The following is a 19,853-nucleotide window of genomic DNA, read 5'->3' on the forward strand; positions in this document are numbered from 1 at the left end:
AGTTTAAGGATAAAGGGGAAATCCTTTAGGGCCGAGATGAGAAAAACATTTTTCACACAGAGAGAGGTGAATCTCTGGAATTCTCTGCCACAGAAGGTAGTTGAGGCCAGTTCATTGGCTATATTTAAGAGGGAGTTAGATGTGGCCCTTGTGGCTAATGGGATCAGGGGGTATGGAGAGAAGGCAGGTACAGGATACTGAGTTGGATGATCAGCCATGATCATATTGAATGGCGGTGCAGGCTCGAAGGGCCAAATGGCCTACTCCTGCACCTATTTTCTATGTTTCTATGATGAAGAAGGGGTGGCATGATGGTGCAGCGGTAGTGTTGCCTCCTGACAATACCAGAGATCTGGGTTTGATCCTGACTATGGGTGCTGTCCGTACGGAGTTTGTACTTTCTCCCCGTGTCCGCGTGGGTTTTCTCCGGGTGTTCCGGTTTCCTCCCACATTCCGAAGACATACAGGTTTGTAATTTAGAAACATTAAAAAATTGGTGCAGGAGTAGGCAATTCGGCCCTTTGAGCCAGCACCGCCATTCAATATGATCATGGCTGATCATCTAAAATCAGTACACCGTTCCTGCTTTTTCCCCATATCCCTTGATTCCTTTAACCTTCAGTTAAATCTAGCTCTCTCTTGAAAACATCCAGGGGGGTGACCTCCACTGCCTTCTGTGGCAGAGAATTCCTCAGATTCATAACTCTCATGGTGAATTTTTTCCTCATCTCTGTCCTAAATGGTCTAACCCTTATTCTTATATTGTGACCCCTGGTTCTGGACACCCCCAACATCGGGAACATTTTTCCAGCATTTAGCCTGTCCAGTCCTTTAAAAATGTAATATCTATATTACTAAATCTCTGATCTTGACCGCTTTTGGCCGACTGTGCTGTGATTTCCGAGAGAACGTCGTCACCTACGGCCGTCATGTTTGGCCACCTCACTCAGAGCCCCCCTCCGCCGTATGAGTGTGGAGGATTTTTTCCGTCGATGAAAAATGAGAGAGATATTAATGTTTTTACAAAACCCCATTCTCTCTGCTGCCCCCGCTGGCAGCAGGGGGAGGGACTATAAAACCTGGAAGTGTCGTGACTCACTCAGTTTCTGCCAGACCAGGAAGCGAAAGGATCACAGCTCTCTGAGCTGCGAATAACACTGAACGCACGTCTACTCCACGGTGAGTCCCTCGATGCAGCTGTAAAGTGGCTGCAGCCCTTTTTAAAACGTTTGTGTTTACAAAATTTTGGTTGTCGGGTGTGTGCAGCCCAATTGTTTGCCTCGCCTTTTTGACAGGTTTGTGTTCACAAGATGAATATTGGTTGTCAGGTGTCTGCAGCCCAATTGTTTGCCTCGCCTTTTTGACAGGTTTGTGTTCACAAGATGAATATTGGTTGTCAGGTGTCTGCAGCCCAATTGTTTGCCTCTCCTTTTTGACAGGTTTGTGTTCACAAAATGAATTTTGGTTGTCAGGTGTCTGCAGCCCAATTGTTTGCCTCTCCTTTTTAACAAGTTTGTGTTCACAAAATGAATTTTGATTGTCGGGTATCTGCAGCCCAATTGTTTGCCTTGGCTTGGCTTTTAAAATCGTTGCAACAGTTGGATGCCTGCCCAAGCATCCATACAACCCACAATGTCTATACTAGCCCTCTGGAAACCAGTACCTTCAGCCCGCAACACCCATACTAGCGCAACAGACAGCCCCCCCCACCCCGCCACTGGCGAGCAATATTGGAATTGGTGGAGAGGTGGAATAATGCGTTGGTGACCAGCCTTCCCGTGTGATGCTGGGACCCAATGGGTCCCACTTAGTCTAGTATTTCTATAAAATCCCCTCATCCTAAATTTCAGTGAATTCCAGGTTAATTGGCTTTGGTAAAGTTGCAGGTAGACAGAAATGCTGGAGAAACTCATCGGGTGAGGTAGCATCTATGGAGCGAAGGAAATAGGCAACGTTCAAGGTCAAAACCTTTCTTCAGACAGAAGAAGGGTTTTGACCCGAAACGTTGCCTATTTCCTTCGCTCCATAGATGCCGCCTCACCCTCTGAGTTTCTCCAGCATTTTTGTCTACCTTCGATTTTCCAACATCTGCAGTTCCTTCTTGAGCAGGATAGTGCTACTTTAAATGTTGTCATTCATTCCCTCCAGAGATGCTACCTGAGTTACTCCAGCCTTTTGTTTAGTCATAGAGTCTTACAGTGTGGAAACTGGCCCTTTGGCTCAACTTGCTGATACCGGCCAACATGTGCCGGTTACACTAGTCCAACTTACCTGCGTTTGGCCCATATCCCCCTATACCTGTCCAATTCATGAGCTGTCTAAACGTTTTTTAAACATTGCGATCGTAATGAAGTATCGTAGTAGGTAGAGGTTTCTTGCAGTTACATTTTAAGGAATGGCTGCATTGGCTCCACTGGCTACAAAATATCCCAGTGAACAATTGCAGATGTTTAAAATTATAAAAGGTGTTGATCAGATAGATACAGAAAAAAACCCATTCCCATTGCTAAAGGAATACAGATTGAGGGATTGGAAGTCTGATGCTGCATATAGTCCAGAAAGATCATTAAAGTGATTAGTTAATATAACTATTAATCAAGCCCAATGGCTATGTTACTGTAATTGTATAAGACTGAATTAATGGATATAATGTAGAGGCAAGTATTCTCAATTTACTGAATTCTTCTGGGAATAGGAGCATGCACAGGCTGGTGGGAGTGTTGACTGAGCACTCAATAATCATTAAGTACATTGGAGATATGTGTAAATACAAGGAAGCGCAGATGCTGGTTTACAAAAAAGCACACAAAGTACTGGAGTAACTCAGCGGTTAAGGCAGCATCTCTGGGGAACACGGATAGGTGATATTTCGGTTCGTGTCCGAAGAAGGGTCACAACCTGAAATGTCACCTATCCATGTTCTCCAGGGATGCTGCCTGACCCACTGATTTACTCCAGCACTTTGTGTCTTTTGGTTGTATTTCTGCTGATGCCCTGAATGGAGAAATGAACCTGCTTCTTACAGGATAATATTTTGCATTAATATTGTCTTTTCTTCAATTTATCAAAAAAAATTGTTTGTTTTATTATATTGACTATTGACTACTGTGTTTAAAGACCTGTTATTCTGCTGCAGGTACAAATCTCATTGTTCAGAACATAAGACATTTAAATACTCTTGACTCTTGAGGGTTTGGTGAAGGTTTGATAGCAAGTGTTATTTATTTGTCCTTCAAATAAACACTGCTTTCTGAGTAAATTGACTTTCATTGCAGTAGAATGGGCCATTTGCTGTACACTCAGTCATGGCCAGTTCTCACGGTGCGACCTGAAGCAAGATGTCACCCGAGTGAAGTGGTCGTGGTCCAGCACGAGTTCCGCACGATAAAGAGTTCCCACGATAAAGAGTTCCCACGGTACTCGGCATTTCTGTTATTTGTGCGAGTGACTTGTCCGTCTCCCGATCTTTCCCGTTAATCTTGAATGAACATGGTGGACTGTAGTGTTGTTAATCACGTGGCACAAATGATGTAACTTTTTTTCACACACTATATTGTTTTTTTTCACCCGAGCTCTTTAATGAGCTGAAGAATAATCTGTTTTTTTTTAGACAAATGTTGTTTGGTGTGATGCACCTTCTCTCAATATGTGCAAGAAGTCGTCTTTTTATTTTGTCAAATAGGAATAAAGACTTTGTCTCACATTGACCGTGATAATTGTCTTATTTTATTATCTACTGAGAGGTGAAACTTTCAGTCTGAAGAAGGCTCTCGACCCGAAATGCCACCCGTTCCTTCTCTCCAGAGATGCTGCCTGTCCCGCTGAGTTGCTCCAAGCAACTGGTGGCTATCTTCAAAGGACTGACCACCGGGCTGGATGTCGGGGCTGGCGTGTTGCGTTTCACAGACCGAACTGTCCAATTAATAGTAACAGATGGGCACTCCCTCTCAACCACATTCTCTTGCCTTCTCCCCATAATCTCCTGACAGCCGCACTAATCAGGAATGTATCTATCTCTGCCCCTATTCTTCACCCTTTTGACAGTAGTTTTGTTTTATTGGAGACGCGGGAGACAGCGGATGCTGGAATACTGAGCAAAACACGAAGTGCTGGAGGAACTCGGTGCATTTGTGTTTAAGAAGGAACTGCAGATGCTGGAAAATCAAAGGTACACAATAATGCTGGAGAAACTCAGCGGGTGCAGCAGCATCTATGGAACGAAGGAAATAGGCAAAGTTCCTAGTTAGCCGGCGCCTGAGACTGAGCCAAGCAATGTCCAGACCTGACTTCAACACAAAGTGATGGAGGAACTCAAAGGGTCAGGCTCGTCCAACGCTCTGTGTTTTGCTCGTGATTCCTCCTTCTGCAGTTCCTCGTGTCTACAGACCAGAGTTGCCACTTGACTCCGAGATGACCATCACAGAGCATACGGAAGATAGACACGAAATGCTGGAGTAACACAGCGGGACGGGCAGCATCTCTGGAGAGAAGGAATGTGTGACGTTTCGGTTAGAGACCCTTCTTCAGAGTCTCGTCCCGAAACGTCACCCATTCCTTTTATCCAGATGCTGCCCGTCCATGATGTTATGTCTGTCTCCAGTATTACTGTGTCTATCATCGGCGCAAACCAACATCTACAGTTCTTTCCGACACATTATGATTAGAGGATACCGTCTCGCCATCACTCGGATTATCCGCTTCATTTCCAAAATGTTGCCACCTCTCTTTACTTTGCTTACTGAAGCCTGATCCTTGTCAGACCCAGTGCTCTATCGCCCAGCCTCTCATCTTTCAATCGGGTTCGGCCAGGAAGGAACTGCAGATGCTGGATTAAAACGAAGATAGACACAACATGTAGCTCAGCGGGACAAGCAGCATATCAGAAGGGTCTCGACCCAGAATGTCACCCATTCCTTCTCCCCAGAGATGCTGCCTGCCGTCGAGTTACTCCAGCATTCTTTTTAAACCGGCATCTGCTGTTCCTTCCAACACATGCACAAGAAATAGGCAACTTTTCGGGCCGAAACGTTGCCTATTTCTTTCGTTCCATAGATGCTGCTGCACCCGCTGAGTTTCTCCAGCATTTGTGTGTGGGGGTGGGAGTTGGGGGGGGGGGGGGGAGATAAGGCAGCCTGAAGAAAGGGTCGCATGTCCATTTCCCTCCGTAGATGCTGCCTGGCCCGCGGAGTTCCTCCAGTCTTAGAAACTGCTTTAGACAAAAAGAGACACAAACTGCTGGAGTAAAATAGCTCAGCAAGTGAGGTACCTGAACACTCAAAAATGAAAAAGAATGAAAATGTGATTATTTCACCTCCCTTCAACTATTTTGTGTTTCAGCATGAGAGGGATTATAACATTAGATACATTCATCTTGTAGTGATGTGTTAATGAAGAATTGCAGACATCAATCTGATAGTAAAAAATATATTTATTTAACAATGAGGTAAAACAAGCACTGACAATCAAACTGCTCAGTTACTCACCGTTCGCAGGAGTTCCCACGGTACCCGCAAGAGTTATTACGGCTATCGCACGGGCCACTGCGTTCATACAATGTTGCAACGCTCACCAAAAAGTGCTCAAGTCACTCTTGGAGAAATTCAAAAATGTTTGAATTTTCTCCCGACCTTACCAAGTCACACGACTACCTGCCGTTAGCGCCACGGAGGTCCTCGATGGTCCACGAATGCCGTACTGCTATCGCAGAAGGTTCCCACGATGTTAAATCTTGTTAAGTCTTGCTTCAGGTCGCACAGTGAGAAAGCCTTTAACACACTCCACCCTGCCTCCATTTCACTTGCTAATAGAGTATTGTAACGGGTACACCATCACATTAAATCAAAAGCATGGACCAACCCAGGGCAAAGTCCTGTTTCTGCTTCATAAAATCTGGTCTCCCATAGGATTGTCTATTCAAGGTGAATTGAAACTTTCAAGGCCGTGATAGATTTTTTTCAGATAAGGGCAACTAGAAATACAAAGCAAAATTGAGTAAATCTATTTGATGCATGGAGTAGCTATGATCACCTGTCTTTCAAAAACTCAGTGAATCACCCCTGTTCCTATCTACACACTAAAGTGTTAATCATAGACTTCATGAATATGTCTTGAATTTTCAGCCAAGGACAGGGTCATGACCAAGTTTTATTACACAAACTAGTTGGTTACAGGGTGGGTTACTTTGGACTAATCAGTGTTATGTAATCATATTGAGCTATTGAATGGATGACAACATTTACAGCAGGAAAACAAGACCTTCGGCCCAACTCACGAGTCTCATTTCCCAGCATTTAGCCCATATTCCTCGAAATCTTACCTATCCATGTACCTGTCCAAACGTTTTTTAAAGGTTGTAATTGTACCAGCCCTAGTATTTCCTCAGGCAGAATCTGAAGAAGCCTATCCATGTTCTTCAGGGATGTTGCCTGACCTGCTGGGTTACTCCACCTCTTTGTGTCTTGTGTTTTATAAACCAGCATCTGCAGTTCCTTGTGTCTACTTCCTCTTCCATCAAGTTCCAACACCGTATGTTAAAATCGTGCCCCTCCGGTCCCTTTTTAATCTTTCCCCTCTAACTTTAAAACTTTACCCTTTAAGCTTTATTAATTCTGTTGAATATAGCAAGGAACTAAATGGTGAAGCAAATTAATACTTTCTTCATAAAAAATACTTAAAAATTAGAGCATTGTTGTAAAATTAAAACAGGTGAAGTCTGATGGGAAAACATGAAATGCTGGACAACTCAGCAGGTCAAGCAATATCTATAGAAAGAGACCCATTTTGTTAACCATCTTAACTCCCCTTCCCATACCCATACTGATCTTTCTGTCCTGGACCTCCTCCAGAGTGAGGCCGCACGCAAACTGGGGGAACAACACTTCATATTGTGCTTGGGTAGCTTACAACCCAAATATATGAACATTCAATTCCCCAATTTTAAGTTAGAACCCTCTCTGCCCTGTGCCCCATCCTGTTGTGCACCCCTTTCTTCCAATATATCAACCCCTTTCCCCTTCCACCCCATCCCATCCCATTCTACCAAACCCTTTTCCCTGGCTTTACAATTTACTCCTTAGCCTTTTGGCTTCTTTGCAACTCTGGCCTCTGTACACCCATCTCCCAATAAACCTCCCCCCTTCACCTGTATCCACCTATCACTTGCAAGGGTTTGTACAACACCCACCCCTTTCCTCAAGTTTCAATCCCACCCCTCCCCCCCCCCCCCCCCCCCCCCCCACTACAATCGGTCTGAAGAAGGGTTCCAACCAGAAACAATGCCTATCCATGTCTTCCAGAGATGCTGCCTGACCTGTTGAGTTACTCCAACACTCTGTGTATTTTTACTGTGTAAAGAGAAACTGTTTGTGGCTGTGACCCATCACGCCAACTAGGAGAGGGAGAGAGAAGGAAGTTATTTTTCTTAACTAAACTGAAACGGTGTGATAAATCGTTAACCTTTGAGATTCTGTCTGCATTCCCTGTAATAACACTTATTAGTGTCGATCGGGAACGTGGTCAACATGGGAAACTTGTGCCGAAGGGCCTCTTTCTGCGCTGTATGACTCTATGACTTCATGACTGAGTAGGAGAGAATGTGTGGGAGAAACATGTCGAACAAAGGAAGTATCTGTCGTAGAAAATGAGTCAGAATGGTTTAATGATCATAGTTATCAGCACAGCAAACTTCCAGCTTTATATAATGAGTTGCTAATGGCCGGATGGTGAGACCTTCCCAGCTGGCTAAACATACGCATAGATTATTTTAAAAAACTGAGCCAATATGTTAAAACAAAGTTGGAAAACTTGAGACATGTGGAACTGCAGATGCTGGTTTACATGTGGGTCAGCATCTCTGGAGAACATGGGTAAGTGATGTTTCAGGAGGGGAACATGTGGGATTTGTATGTTCTCCTCATAAATACATACATTTCCTCCGGGTGCTAGGATTTCTTTCCACATCCCAAAAATGTGGGAGTTGGTAGGTTATCCGCTGAACACAAGTGCTTGGACTTTATCTTGCACTAAATGTTGTACCATTTATCCTTTATCCGTGCACTGTGGGCGGCCTGATTGTATTCATGTATAGTCTTTTCTTTGACTGGATAACATGCAAACAAAAGCTTTTCACTGTACCTCGGTACACGTGACAATAATAAATGAAACTAAACCAAGTTTCCCCTACAGTGTAGCTGAGTATTAGGATCATTGAGAGGGGATGTGGGAAATTGATGGGAATGTGGGAAGAATATTGTGTTCAGTTCTGGGCACCATGTTAAATGAAAGATATTGTCAAGCTTGAAAGGGTTCAGAAAAGATTGACGAGGATGTTGCCAGGACTAGAGGGAGTGAGCTATAGGGAGCTGTTGAGTAGGTTAGGTCTCTATTCCTATAGCTCCTATGTGGAGTGATCTTATCGACGTGTACAAAATCATGAGAGGAATAGATTGGATAGATGGACAGAGTCTCTTGCCCAGAGTAGGGGAATCAAGGTCCAGAGGACATAGGTGCAAGGTGAAGGGGAAAAAAATTAATAGGAATCCGAGGAGTAACTTTTTAACACAAAGGGTGGTGGGTAGTATGGAACAAGCTGTCAGAGGATATAGTTGATACTGGGACTATCCCATTATTTAAGAAACAGACAGGTGTGGAGGGATATGGACCAAACGTAGGCAAGTGGGACTAGTGTAGCTGGGACATTGTTGGCCGGTGTGGGCAAGTTGGGTCGAAGGGCCTGTTTCCACATTGTATCACTCTATGACTAATCAAATGGGATTAGGATTGGATTCAACCAGGTAATAGTGGGTGCTAGATGGTCAACACAATCTCAGTGGGCTGATAAGTTTGTATCTACGCTGTCATTTTTCATGATCAAACGGGTATTTGTTTATTTCCTTCCATTTTCTGCGGTATTGATTTTTAATTTTATTATCACAATCTTATGAAAACTAATAATAGAAATGTGTATGAAGTTAGCAGAATGTTCCCATAGTCTTTAACAACTCTGCTAACGTTTTGGGCCAAATGCAAGCGGGTGGGACTAGTATAAATAGGACATGTTGGTCAGTATGGACATGTTGGGCCAAAGGGCAATATGATTCTATGACTCTATTTAGTCTTTGTAGCTGTACTCAGAAAACCCTAGTAAGTCAGACACAGCTAGTAAGTCTAACAGTAGCAAAATAATTTCCAGTCAATTCATTGATTTTTATGATGGCCATTTTTAAAAACAGATTCTACAGTAACTTTATTTAATTCATTAAAAACATGTGCAGTTGTGTAGATTATAAGATTCTTGGCATACAGAACTCTGCTGTGAATCAGCCTTGGCTACGCATTGCAACCATAAGTAATGTGCTAACATATTCAAACAAAATACACACTGCAGAAAATGATTAATTGTGGTTATCCACCACTTTGAGGAATTCATGCAGAAAGCTCCACCTGTGATTTGGGATCAGAACAGGGCAGTCACCATGGAGACGGAATGTGCTTCTTTGAGGAGGTACATTTATAACAGCAGCTTGTATACTCTGGAGTTTAGAAGGATGAGAGGGATTCTTATTGAAACATAGGATTACTAGACTAAGTACCAGCTTCACACGGGAGGGCTGGTCCCCCAACGCAATATTCCACCTCTGCAACATTTCCAATATTGCTGGCCAGTGGGGGGGGGGCGGTTTCTGGAGCGCTAATATGTGTGTTGTGGGTCAAAGGGACTGGTTTCCAGAGGGCTAGTATGGACATTGTGGGTTGAATGGATTATTGGGCTGGCACACCAGTCACTCTGGCCGGGCAGCTCAGTCACTCTGGCCGGGCAGCTCAGTCACTCTGGCCGGGCAGCTCAGTCACTCAGGCTGTTGTGCACTGAAGGGACTGGTTTCCAGAGGGCTAGTATGGACATGTGGACTGAATGGATTTTTGGACTTGCAGTTCACTAAGTCATGGGTGATGGGCTGGCACTTCAGTCACAGCTGGTGGGCTGGCATTTCACTTACTCATGGCTGGTGGGCTGGCAGCCCAGTCACTCATGGCTGGTGGTGGCAGTTCACTCAGTCACCCGTCCTCCCTTCACCCCCCACTCTGCTCCATGTCATTCCCCTCCCCCACACGGATTCAGTCCATCTCCCCTCAATCTCTCCCCCCCCCCCCCCCCCATGCACTCTTAGTGGCTCTCCGGCAGCGCAACCATTCCTGCCTATTAGGTTACTATTGTGATGAAGAGCACGCAGGCATGGCAAGTGGAAAAAATATTTATTAAAGTTTAAAATGTGAATGACTTATAATATAACAACAATTTAAATGTTAAAGATGAGATTTATTAAGTTCTTTTTTGTTGTGTCTCTTGCTGTGTTATGCTGCTCACTGCCTCTTGATAACACTTTGCTTTTGATATTTTTTTTAAAAAGACAATTTTAATATAGAGAGATTATGCGGTCAAATTTTAACAAAGAAATTCTGAGAATTTACCTCAAAAGTCATCACGGAGTGTAGGCCGCAAGTCCAACCTCACAAACACACACACACACACAAAGACAATCACACACATGCAGCCAGACACACACACAAAGACACATTCACACAGAAATACACACAAACACAAAGCCACACACACACATAGTCACAAACACATACATGCATTCACACAGACACGCACACACACACTCACACAGATACACACTCAGACACACATACAGACACTCATACACAGAGACACAGTCAAACACTCACACATACACAGACACTCACACATACACACACTCATACACAGACAGTCACACACTCATCCACAGACACTTACACAGACACAGCAACATACATACGCACGCACAGACAGACGACGCGCACACACACTTTAGAAGCAATAGAGATACTATCTGCAAGCATCGTAGAACCAATAGAGACACTTTTTGCAAGCATTTTAGAAGCAATAGACTTATTTTGCAAGCATTTTAGAACCAATAGACACACTTTTTGCAAGCATTTTAGAACCAATAGAGACACTTTTGGCAAGCATTTTAGAACCAATAGACATTTTTTAGCTAGCATTTTAGAACCAATAGACATTTTTTTAGAAAATATTTTAGAACCAATAGATATTTTTTTAGAAAACATTTTAGAACCAATAGACAATTTTTGCAAACATTGTAGACCAATAGAGACACCTTTTGCAAGCATTTTAGAACCAATAGAGACACTTTTTGCAAGCATTGTAGACCAATAGAGACACTTTTTGCAAGCATTGTAGACCAATAGAGACACTTTTTGCAAGCATTGTAGACCAATAGAGACACTTTTTGCAAGCATTGTAGAACCAATAGAGACACCTTTTGCAAGCATTTTGGAACCAACAGAGACACCTTTTGCAAGCATTTTTGAACCAATTGAGACACCTTTTGCAAGCATTTTAGAATCAATAGACACTTTTTTGCAAATATTTTAGAACCAATAGAGACACTTTTTGCAAGCATTTTAGAACCAATAGAGACACTTTTTGCAAGCATTTTAGAACCAATAGAGCCACTTTTTGCAAGCATTTTAGAACCAATAGAGCCACTTTTTGCAAGCATTTTAGAACCAATAGAGCCACTTTTTGCAAGCATTTTAGAACCAATAGACACCCTTTGCAAGCATTTTAGAAACAATAGACATTTTTGCAAGCATTTTAGAACCAATACATTTTTTGCAAGCATTTTAGAACCAAAAAAGACACATTCTGCAAGCATTGTAGAACCAAAAAAGACACATTCTGCAAGCATTGTAGAACCAAAAGAGACATTTTTTGCAAGCATTTTAGAACCAATAGACACTTTTTGCAAACATTTTAGAACCAATAGACTTTTTTTGCAAGTATTAGAACCAATAGACATTTTTTGCAAGCTTTAGAACCAATAGACATTTTACACAAGATTTAGAACCAATCGGCATTTTTTTTGCAAGCATTTTAGAACCAATAGTCATTTTATTGCAAGCATTTTAGAACCAATAGTCATTTATTTGCAAGCATTTTAGAACCAATAGACATTTTTTGCAAGCTTTACAACCAATAGACACTTTTTGCAAGCATTGTAGAACCAATAGACACTTTTTGCAAGCATTTTAGAACCAATAGAGCCACTTTTTGCAAGCATTGTAGAACCAATAGAGGCACTTTTTGCAAGCATTTTAGAACCAATAGACACCTTTTGCAAGCATTTTAGAACCAATAGAGACACTTTTTGCAAGCATTTTAGAACCAATAGACATTTTTGCAAGCATTTTAGAACAAATACTTTTTTTGTAAGCTTTAGAACGAATAGTAATTTTTTGCAAGCTTTAGAACCAATAGACATTTTTTGCAAGCATTGTAGAACCAATAGAGACACCTTTTGCAAGCATTTTGGAACCAACAGAGACACCTTTTGCAAGCATTTTAGAACCAATAGGCATTTTTTTTGCAAGATTTAGAACCAATAGACATTTTTTTGCAAGATTTAGAACCAATAGACATTTTTTTGCAAGCATTAGAACCAATAGACATTTTTTGCAAGCTTTAGAACCAATAGACATTTTACACAAGATTTAGAACCAATAGACATTTTTTGCAAGCATTTTAGAACCAATAGTCATTTTTTTGCAAGCATTTTAGAACCAATACACACTTTTTGCAAGCATTGTAGAACCAATAGAGACACCTTTTGCAAGCATTTTGGAACCAACAGACACCTTTTGCAAGCTTTAGAACCAATAGACATTTTTTGCATGCATTTTAGAACCAATAGACATTTTTTGCAAGTATTTTAGAACGAATAGACATTTTTTGCAAGTATTTTAGAACCAATAGACATTTTTTTGCAAGCATTTTAGAACCAAAAAATACATATTGTGCAAGCATTGTAGAACAAAAAAAGACATTCTGCAAGCACTGTAGAACCAAAAGAGACACTTTTTGCAAACATTTTAGAACCAATAGACATTTTTTTGCAAGCATTAGAACCAATAGACATTTTTTGCAAGCTTTAGAACCAATAGACATTTTACACAAGATTTAGAACCAATAGACATTTTTTGCAAGCATTTTAGAACCAATAGTCATTTTTTTTGCAAGCTTTACAACCAATAGACACTTTTTGCAAGCATTGTAGAACCAATAGAGACACCTTTTGCAAGCATTTTAGAACCAATAGACATTTTTTTTGCAAGATTTAGAACCAATAGCACTTTTTTAAAAGTAATTGTATTTTAACTTGTATTTTAACTTGTATTTTAACTTGTTAAGTATGGAAGCCATTTGAGGAAATGTGTGGTGTTATGTCTGTCTTGAAGCTGTCGTGGCACTGTAATTTCCTGTAAAGGATTATTAAAGGTATAATCAATCAATAATTAATCAATCAATCAATCAATCAATAGACATTGTTTGCAAGATTTAGAACCAATAGACATTTTTTTGCAAGTATTAGAACCAATAGACATATTTTGCAAGCTTTAGAACCAATAGACATTTTACACAAGATTTAGAACCAATAGGCATTTTTTTTGCAAGCATTTTAGAACCAATAGTCATTTTTTTGCAAGCATTTTAGAACCAATAGTCATTTATTTGCAAGCATTTTAGAACCAATAGACATTTTTTGCAAGCTTTACAACCAATAGACACTTTTTGCAAGCATTGTAGAACCAATAGACACTTTTTGCAAGCATTGTAGAACCAATAGACACTTTTTGCAAGCATTTTAGAACCAATAGCCACTTTTTGCAAGCATTGTAGAACCAATAGAGCCACTTTTTGCAAGCATTTTAGAACCAATAGACACCTTTTGCAAGCATTTTAGAACCAATAGAGACACTTTTTGCAAGCATTTTAGAACCAATAGACATTTTTGCCAGCATTTTAGAACAAATACTATTTTTGTAAGCTTTAGAACGAATAGTAATTTTTTGCAAGCTTTAGAACCAATAGACACTTTTTGCAAGCATTGTAGAACCAATAGAGACACCTTTTGCAAGCATTTTGGAACCAACAGACACCTTTTGCAAGCTTTAGAACCAATAGACATTTTTTGCAAGCATTTTAGAACCAATAGAGACATTTTTTTGCAAGCATTTTAGAACCAATAGACATTTTTTGCAAGCATTTTAGAACCAATAGTCATTTTTTTGCAAGCATTTTAGAACCAATAGACACTTTTTGCAAGCATTGTAGAACCAATAGAGACACCTTTTGCAAGCATTTTGGAACCAACAGACACCTTTTGCAAGCTTTAGAACCAATAGACATTTTTTGCATGCATTTTAGAACCAATAGACATTTTTTGCAAGTATTTTAGAACCAATAGACATTTTTTGCAAGTATTTTAGAACCAATAGACATTTTTTTGCAAGCATTAGAACCAATAGATATTTTTTGCACGCTTTAGAACCAATAGACATTTTACACAAGATTTAGAACCAATAGACATTTTTTGCAAGCATTTTAGAACCAATAGTCATTTTTTTGCAAGCATTGTAGAACCTATAGACACTTTTTGCAAGCATTGTAGAACCAATAGAGACACCTTTTGCAAGCATTTTGGAACCAACAGACACCTTTTGCAAGCTTTAGAACCAATAGACATTTTTTGCATGCATTTTAGAACCAATAGACATTTTTTGCAAGTATTTTAGAACCAATAGACATTTTTTGCCATGTATTTTAGAACCAATAGACATTTTTTTGCAAGCATTGTAGAACCAAAAAATACATATTATGCAAGCATTGTAGAACCAAAAAAGACATTCTGCAAGCACTGTAGAACCAAAAGAGACACTTTTAGCAAACATTTTAGAAACAATAGACATTTTTTGCAAGCATTAGAACCAATAGACATTTTTTGCAAGCTTTAGAACCAATAGACATTTTACACAAGATTTAGAACCAATAGACATTTTTTGCAAGCATTTTAGAACCAATAGTCATTTTTTTGCAAGCTTTACAACCAATAGACACTTTTTGCAAGCATTGTAGAACCAATAGAGACACCTTTTGCAAGCATTTTAGAACCAATAGACATTTTTTTTGCAAGATTTAGAACCAATAGCACTTTTTTTAAATTAATTGTATTTTAACTTGTATGTTAACTTGTATTTTAACTTGTTAAGTATGGAAGCCATTTGAGGAAATGTGTGGTGTTATGTCTGTCTTGAAGCTGTCGTGGCACTGTAATTTCCTGTAAAGGATTATTAAAGGTATAATCAATCAATAATTAATCAATCAATCAATCAATCAATAGACATTGTTTGCAAGATTTAGAACCAATAGACATTTTTTTGCAAGTATTAGAACCAATAGACATTTTTTGCAAGCTTTAGAACCAATAGACATTTTACACAAGATTTAGAACCAATAGGCATTTTTTTGCAAGCATTTTAGAACCAATAGTCATTTTTTTGCAAGCATTTTAGAACCAATAGTCATTTATTTGCAAGCATTTTAGAACCAATAGACATTTTTTGCCAGCTTTACAACCAATAGACACTTTTTGCAAGCATTGTAGAACCAATAGACACTTTTTGCAAGCATTTTAGAACCAATAGAGCCACTTTTTGCAAGCATTGTAGAACCAATAGAGCCACTTTTTGCAAGCATTTTAGAACCAATAGACACCTTTTGCAAGCATTTTAGAACCAATAGAGACAATTTTGCAAGCATTTTAGAACCAATAGACATTTTTGCAAGCATTTTAGAACAAATACTTTTTTTGTAAGCTTTAGAACGAATAGTAATTTTTTGCAAGCTTTAGAACCAATAGACATTTTTTGCAAGCATTTTAGAACCAATAGACATGTTTTGCAAATATTTTAGAACCAATAGACATTTTTTGCAAGTAGTTTAGAACCAATAGACATTTTTTGCAAGCATTTTAGAACCAAAAAAGACACATTCTGCAAGAATTGTAGAACCAAAAAAGACACATTCTTCAAGCATTGTAGAACCAAAAAACACATTCTGCAAGCATTGTAGAACCAAAAAAGACACATTCTGCAAGCATTGTAGAACCAAAAGAGACACTTTTGGCAAACATTTTAGAACCAATAGACACTTTTTGCAAACATTTTAGAACCAATAGACATTTTTTGCAAGCATTTTAGATCCAATAGACATTTTTTGCAAGCATTTTAGAACCAATAGACATTTTGTGCACGCATTTTAGAACCAATAGACATTTTTTGCAAGCGTTAGAACCAATAGACATTTTTTGCAAGCTTTAGAACCAATAGACATTTTTTGCAAGCTTTAGAACCAATAAACGTTTTTGCACGCATTTTAGAACCAATAGACTTTTTTGCATGCATTTTAGAACCACGAAGGGCACTCACATTTGAGTAGACATGTGTTCAGTGTTATTCACAGCTCAGAGAAACGTGACCCTCTGCCTTCCTCCATCTTGAAGAGACACCACTTCCGGGTTTTATAGTCCTTCCCCCTCCCACCTTTGCAAGCATTTTGGAACCAATAGAGACACTTTTTGCAAGCATTTTAGAACCAATAGACATTTTATTTTGCAAGATTTAGAACCAATAGACATTTTTTTGCAAGATTTAGAACCAATAGACATTATTTTGCAAGCATTAGAACCAATAGACATTTTTTGCAAGCTTTAGAACCAATAGACATTTTACACAAGATTTAGAACCAATAGACATTTTTTGCAAGCATTTTAGAACCAATAGTCATTTTTTTGCAAGCATTTTAGAACCAATAGACACTTTTTGCAAGTATTGTAGAACCAATAGACACCTTTTGCAAGCATTTTGGAACCAACAGAGACACCTTTTGCAAGCATTTTGGAACCAACAGAGACACCTTTTGCAAGCTTTAGAACCAATAGACATTTTTTGCAAGCATTTTAGAACCAATAGACATTTTTTGCAAACATTGTAGATCCAAAAGAGACTTTTTGCAAACATTTTAGAACCAATAGACACTTTTTGCATGCATTTTAGAACCACTAAGGGCACTCACATTTGAGTGGACATGTGTTCAGTGTTATTCACAGCTCAGAGAAACGTGACCCTCTGCCTTCCTCCATCTTGAAGAGACTGTGAGGCACACCACTTCCGGGTTTTATAGTCCCTCCCCCTCCCACCTTTGCAAGCATTTAATAACCAATAGAGACACTTTTTGCAAGCATTTTAGAACCAATAGACATTTTTTTGCAATGTTTAGAACCAATAGACATTTTTTGCAAGCTTTAGAACCAATAGACATTTTTTGCAAGCTTTAGAACCAATAGACATTTTTTGCAAGCATTTTAGAACCAATAGTCATTTTTCTGCAAGCTTTAGAAGCAATAGACATTTTTTGTAAGCATTTTAGAACCAATAGATACTTTTTGCAAATATTTTAGAACCAAAAAAGACACATTCTGCAAGCATTGTAGAACCAAAAGAGACACTTTGCAAACATTTTAGATCAAATAGACACTTTTTGCAAACATTTTAGAATCAATAGACACTTTTTGCAAACATTTTAGAACCAATAGTCATTTTTTGCAAGCATTTTAGAACCAATAGTCATTTTCTTGCAAGCTTTAGAACCAATAGACATTTTTTTGCAAGCTTTAGAACCAATAAACATTGTTTTGCAAGCTTTAGAACCAATAGACATTTTTTTGCAAGCTTTAGAACCAATAGACACTTTTTGCAAACATTTTAGAACCAAAAAAGACACATTCTACAAGCATTGTAGAACCAAAAGAGACACTTTTGGCAAATATTTTAGAACCAATAGACACTTTTTGCAAACATTTTAGAACCAATAGACACTTTTTGCAAACATTTTAGAACCAGACACTTTTTGCAAACATTTTAGAACCAATACACTTTTTGCAAACATTTTAGAACCAATAGTCATTTTTTGCAAGCATTTTAGAACCAATAGTCATTTTTCTGCAAGGTTTAGAACCAATAGACATTTTTTGCAAGCTTTAGAACCAATAGACATTTTTTTTGCCAGCTTGAGAACCAATAGACTTTTTTTGCCAGCTTTAGAACCAATAGACATTTTTTGCAAGCATTTTAGAACCAATAGACACTTTTGCAAACATTTTAGAACCAATAGACACTTTTTGCATGCATTTTAGAACCACTAAGGGTTCCTCCATCTTGAAGGGACTGTGAGGCACACCACTTCCGGGTTTTATAGTCCCTCCCCCTCCCACCTTTGCAAGCATTTTATAACCAATAGAGACACTTTTTGCAAGCATTTTAGAACCAATAGATATTTTTTTACAAGGTTTAGAACCAATAGACATTTTTTTGCAAGCATTAGGACCAATAGACATTTTTTGTAAGCTTTAGAACCAATAGACATTTTTTGCAAGCATTTTAGAAGCAAGTCATTTTTTTGCAAGCTTTAGAACCAATAGACATTTTTTGCAAGCATTTTAGAACCAATAGACATTTTTGCAAGTATTTTAGAACCAATAGACATTTTTTGCAAGCATTGTAGAACCAAAAGAGACACTTTTTGCAAACATTTTAAAACCAATAGACACTTTTTGCATGCATTTTAGAACCACAAAGGGCACTCACATTTGAGTAGACATGTGTTCAGTGTTATTCACAGCTCAGAGAAACGTGACCCTCTGCCTTCCTCCATCTTGAAGAGACTGTGAGGCACACCACTTCCGGGTTTTATAGTCCCTCCCCCTCCCACCTTTGCAAACATTTAATAACCAATAGAGACACTTTTTGCAAGCATTTTAGAACCAATAGACATTTTTTGCAAGGTTTAGAACCAATAGTAATTTTTTTGCAAGCTTTAGAACCAATAGACATTTTTTTGCAAGCTTTAGAACCAATAGACATTTTGTGCAAGCATTTTAGAACCAATAGTCATTTTTCTGCAAGCTTTAGAAGCAATAGACATTTTTTGTAAGCATTTTAGAACCAATAGACATTTTTTTGCAAGCTTTAGAACCAATAGACATTTTTTGTAAGCATTTTAGAACCAATAGACACGTTTTGAAAACATTTTAGAACCAAAAAAGACACATTCTGCAAGCATTGTAGAACCAAAAGAGACACTTTTTGCAAACATTTTAGAACCAATAGACACTTTTTGCATGCATTTTAGAACCACTAAGGGCACTCACATTTGAGTAGACGTGTGTTCAGTGTTATTCACAGCTCAGAGAAACGTGACCCTCTGCCTTCCTCCATCTTGAAGGGACTGTGAGGCACACCACTTCCGGGTTTTATAGTCCCTCCCCCTCCCACCTTTGCAAGCATTTTATAACCAATAGAGTCACTTTTTGCAAGCATTTTAGAACCAATAGACATTTATTTGCAAGGTTTAGAACCAATAGACATTTTTTTGCAAGCATTAGAACCAATAGACATTTTTTGCAAGTTTTAGAACCAATAGACATTTTTTTGCAAGCTTTAGAACCAATAGACACTTTTGGCAAACATTTTAGAACCAAAAAAGACACATTCTGCAAGCATTGTAGAACCAAAAGAGACACTTTTGGCAAATATTTTAGAACCAATAGACACTTTTTGCAAACATTTTAGAACCAATAGACACTTTTTGCAAACATTTTAGAACCAGACACTTTTTGCAAACATTTTAGAACTAATAGACACTTTTTGCAAACATTTTAGAACCAATAGTCATTTTTTGCAAGCATTTTAGAACCAATAGTCATTTTTCTGCAAGGTTTAGAACCAATAGACATTTTTTGCAAGCTTTAGAACCAATAGACATTTTTTTTGCCAGCTTTAGAACCAATAGACATTTTTTGCAAGCATTTTAGAACCAATAGACACTTTTTGCAAACATTTTAGAACCAATAGACACTTTTTGCAAGCATTTTAGAACCACTAAGGGTTCA

This window comes from Amblyraja radiata, chromosome 13 (assembly GCF_010909765.2).
Source record: "Amblyraja radiata isolate CabotCenter1 chromosome 13, sAmbRad1.1.pri, whole genome shotgun sequence".
Taxonomy (NCBI): Eukaryota; Metazoa; Chordata; class Chondrichthyes; order Rajiformes; family Rajidae; genus Amblyraja; species Amblyraja radiata.